The sequence below is a fragment of the Ursus arctos genome, unplaced genomic scaffold, assembly GCF_023065955.2.
Source record: "Ursus arctos isolate Adak ecotype North America unplaced genomic scaffold, UrsArc2.0 scaffold_13, whole genome shotgun sequence".
NCBI lineage: Eukaryota > Metazoa > Chordata > Mammalia > Carnivora > Ursidae > Ursus > Ursus arctos.
This window is the reverse complement of record NW_026622797.1, coordinates 69689839-69694782: the sequence shown is the minus strand read 5'-3', so window position 1 is coordinate 69694782 and position 4944 is coordinate 69689839. Positions and strand designations below refer to the sequence as shown.

At 40.0% G+C, this 4944-nt stretch overlaps 1 non-coding gene across 1 annotated transcript; it reads right to left on the bottom strand.

Moving 5' to 3' along the window:
* Positions 1-948: 948 nt before the first annotated feature.
* On the bottom strand, positions 949-1057 carry LOC113249796 (U6 spliceosomal RNA). The gene has a single exon (XR_003313878.1). It is a non-coding gene; the product is annotated as a U6 spliceosomal RNA (small nuclear RNA).
* Between the last annotated feature and the right edge of the window lie 3887 nt (positions 1058-4944).

Sequence of the window (4944 nt, the reverse complement as noted above, 5' to 3'; positions counted from 1 at the left end):
CAACCTTTGTAGGGAGATGGGGAATTGAGGTGTCCTTAGGTGACCCATCCCTGATCCAATATCTGGTACATGGGCTGAGAATCTTGAGAAATAAGTAAGAAGTGGAATTTGGGAAGAAAAGCAATGCTCAGAGATTGAGACTTTGGAATGGATCAGGCCACGGTTTTTATTGTGTTGAGTCTGGCAGCTGTGGGTGTCTATATTGTGTTATGCTGCCCATTTTTACAATTGTGGGCAGAGTTGGGGGTGGTGAAATGGGCTTTTTTTTTTTTAATTGGTGAGTTGGGCTTTTAACTCATGTGGTCACAACAAATGTGACCACAAATGTGTGAAGTATAGGCTGCTTCAGTTTGACTTAGTATTACAAGAAAGCTGGGATGGAATTAGACCTTTCAGGTGTTGGTTAGACAGACAATATTTGCTCTATTGACAGTGTTTTCCAGCCAGATCACTAGGCAGGAATTTTAATGTCAAGGGATCTAAGTTCTCTATATCTTACAGAGCACTCATGGTGTTTGACGTTTCAGTTGTACCTGCCAGGTCTAAGTAGGCAGCTCTGGACTGACCACCTAAATTCCATTTTATATTGTAGACCGAGAGAACACAAGGGAGGCTGTCAGCTAAGTTTGGGTTAATGTGGCTTATCATAAGTGTGGGTTATTACCTATCATATTACTTCAAATTGGTTCTATGTTTCTTTCTTTCTTTCTTTCTTTCTTTCTTTCTTTCTTTCTTTCTTTCTTTTCTTTTTTTTTTTTAAAGATTTTATTTATTTGTCAGAGAGAGAGAGAGAGAGCACAGGCAGGGGAAGCAGCAGGCAGAGGGAAAAGCTACCCACTGAGCAGGGAGCCTGATGTATGACTTGATCGCAGGACCCTGGGATCATGACCTGAGCCAAAGGCAGGCACCCAACCAACTGAGCCACCTAGGCGCCCCTTTCTTTTCTTTTTTAATATGGAACGCTTCACAAATTTGCATGTTATCCTTGTGCAGGGGCCATACTAATCTTCTCTGTATCATTCCAATTTTTTAGTATATGTGCTGCTGAAGTGAGCACTGGCTCTGGATTTCTTAATGACAGAATCTCTATCTTTGACCTTAGTTTTCGAGAGCCAAACTCAGTGTCTAATTGAAGAAGTGTGGTAGATTTTACTAATGAAACAATAAAAGAGTTTGAAGCCCTTATTATGACAAAAACATGCAAAATTTTTCAATGACTTAATAACGTTATTGCAGACCCAGAACCTAGGAAGATAATGAAAAAAATATTCTCCAGGAATTTCCTGTTTCTAAGGATCAAATTTGCCTAGAAAGTCAATAAGGAGCTGGAGTAATCTGAAACTAGTTCTTCAAATAGAGAGGTCTTATTCAGTCCAACTAATAAAAGTAATAGAAGAAATAAAATGAAATAAAAACTTAAAAGGCTGATGAACAAGAAAGAGAAAGACAACCTTAAGTGAAACACAGATATTAGGGGAAAATGAGACCTCGAGAGCTTGAGGTCAGCTCTGACCTATGTAAAGGGGAAGATAAGATGTACCCAGGCTTACCTACTGTTAAAGGGACAATTTGAAGAAGAGGACTTGTTTTGCAAAGTAACTAGATCAGAAAAACTAACATAAACCCCAAACAATATAACAAAGAAAGAAGAGGAACATTTCAAGCACTGACTAGAATGATTGGCTGAGGGAGCCAGTTCTCAGGACACAGCAAGAAAGATGTTTTGGTTTTTTTTAAGTTTCTATTTAAATTCCAGTTAGTTAACATACCATATAGTTAACATAGTATAATGTTAGTTTCAGGTGTACAGTACAGTGATTCAACACTTCCATACAACACCCGGTGCTCATCCCCATGACCTATTTCACCCATTCTCCCAACCCAGCTCTCCTCTGGTAACCAACAGCTTGTTGTCTAAGTTTCAGCTGTAGAGTCTAAACCAGGAATGGGTGGGAGACCACCTTTACTCTTTCTTGCTGATTGTCCTCTCATCTCCCAAGATAGCTTATTGCCTGCTCCCAAATTCAGGTTACTATCCCATCAAGAAGAGAGGATAAGATCTATGTACATAAAACCTCGTTTTAAAAAAAAGATTTTATCTATTTATTTGAGAGAAGGAGAAAAAGCATGCATGAGTCAGGGGGAGAGGCAGAGGGAGAAGCAGATTCTCCACTGAGCAGGGAGCCCAATGTGGGACTCGATCATCCCAGGACCCTGAGATCATAACCTGAGCCAAATGCTTAACTGACTGATCCACCCATGTGCCCCTGTAAAGACTCTTCAACTACGAGGCATTGTCAAGGAGACTTCTCAAGAGGATCTCAGAGATGAGAAATACTAAGTTCCAAAAGTGGTGTGATAGCACTCATGGAACACAAGGGGTAAAAGCAGAAGAAATAATGATACAATTTATTTAACTAGTTGTGTAGTATTTTGTTGCTTAAAAATACTTTTATACACCTCATTTCCTTGGAGTCTCACAATGCCCTGTGATACAGGATTGATTACTTCCAGAATTATCGATGGTGGAACTGAAGCTCAGCAGGTGTTACTTGCTAAAGGGCATTCAACTAGTAATTGAGTTACAGTCCAGATCTCTGAGTTATGCCATTTACTTCATTTCTCGGAACCAACTATTCTTCCCAGCCCTTAGATGTGTTGCTGAGCCTGAGGAATGAGCAATGATAATGTAGGACCTAGATAATGTAGTAAGATAAAAATATTTTGCACTAATATTATGAAAGAGAGCAAGAGATCAAATTTGATACTTTGGCATTTTAAGAAATCCTTGAAGAGTGATTCTATTTGGTTTGAGGAACTAACAGTGTTTTAAACCAAGATTTTAAACATATTTGAGCAGATTCAGAAAATTATGGCACATGATAAAAACACTCCTCCTCCAGCCAGCCTGCACAGTTATTATTATGAATAATTTATATTTCTCTAGGGGATTTTGCTATTTATTGCTCTTAATTATTTGCTTTTCAAGTGTCACTATAGATTCTCTGGGAAAACCCTTGAGGGAAGGAAGTTGTCACGCTGGGGGAAGCATCAGCCTGATGACTCGCTGGCACTGAAGCCGCGGGTCTGCGGGTGACAGCAATTACCCTTCATTAGTCCGGCAGAGCTGGTGGAGCAAAGTTCTTCTAAATGGGCACTTGACATGGGCATTAACTTTATCTTTTCCAAAGAAAAATTTCTTTGGGGGAGTGTGTACAAAAATAGAAAGGGAACATTGAAAAGAGAGGAGAATCACAAGCTGTTTTTATTCTTTGTACTAAATCAAATAATATTTTATTAAATAGCCTAAGAACAATGTGGGCACTGAAAAGAGGAGGTTGGGGGATGCTGATATCTGAGTTCTGTTACAAAGGTGCCATTAGCCCACTAGGATTTTTGTGCCATCGATTCTTAATTTGTAAAGTGGTGTGGGAGGTGGTAATGAGGAAGAATTGGACCAAGAATATGGGAAGTCTTAGTTCAATACCAGGGGGGTGAGACTGAACAAAAGACGATCTAAGTACAGAAAAAGAAATACCTTGAAGTGATTGACTCAGGCAGTCTAAGTTAAATCCATAATCTTTTTAATTTTCCTTTTGGCACCAAGGGAAGAATGGTCAAGACTTAAAGTTCTCTAGGATCATAGGAACTGAATGACTGTGAGCAGTTCAGATCTGCTGCCATAGGTCTAGACTGCTTCCTTACAGGGGTGAGGAGGGGGTTGCGGGGGGATGGTTCTCTGATGAAAACAGGGCAGCCATCTGGGTCATGGATGATACACAGATGGCATGCATTAATGCCAATCACCTGTGGCTTCCAGATTTTTTGTCATTGCCAGTTCCTTACCAATTGTTAAATATCTTTAATACTTAACCTAGTCTGGGGGTGACTTTAGAGTTCAAGATAGCTACTGACCAGCTGTGTGAACTTCTTAGCCTCTTAGACCCTGAGTTTTCAATGAGAAGTTTGTGCTATAGGACCTCTACATGTTTTACTACTGCATGCATTCTTTGGTGTTCTGAATTATCCCCCAGACTCTCATCTCCTGGGGTCCAGGTCAAAAAGTTAGTTCCCAAACACAGTACACAGTGTGTGTGTGTGTGTGTGTGTGTGTGTGTGTGTGTGTGTGTGTGTTTTACATCACCGAATACCCGTAAACCACTATTTCAATGAACTGGAAGAGTCAAGCTGATGGTTCTCAAGAGAGAAGGTAATTTGGATACAAAGCCAGCAACATGATTCTTTGTACAAATCCAGAAATCTCTATGAGGGTTGACCAGGTACTCCCAATCCCTAAAATCAACAGATTATGCTAATATGCTAATATGTTCCTTTATAAAAAGCACAGCATGGTACTATGATCAGTAAAGGAATAAGAAGTTGGCAGCGACAGAGCTCTGAAATTAATTGGAATCATTAATGAGATAAGGGTGAATTAGACATTATTCTTATTCGCAAAACCAAGACCCTTTCTGTTGATTTGGGAAGGACTAAAGACTCAGCAAGTGCATGTTTAGATAAACTATGTTAGTAAAGTAATATGTATATGTGTGTATATATACACACTTTGACAAATGAATTAAATCTAATTTTTCCTTTACTTTATATTTTATTTTATAAGTTGCAGTACAACATCCTTTCTGAAAGCTAAAGATTGGTGTGTGTGGCGGGGGGGGGGGGCACATGAGCACATTTAGAACAAGTAGACCTTGGTCTAGAAAAGCCAGGTCACTGGTCATACAGGTCCATGACTCAGGGAAGGACACTGCCCTCCAGAGGCTGGCCTCACTCTCCTCCCTCCAAGTCCTACTTGGTGTGCACAGACACTGATGCTGGCACATTAGTTAAGTCTCTGCACAAAGCAGGTGTAACATGGCTGTCATATTCAGGGTTGTGCTCCCAATCTGTTCCTCTGGGGTGCAAACTGAACTGCTATTTATCACC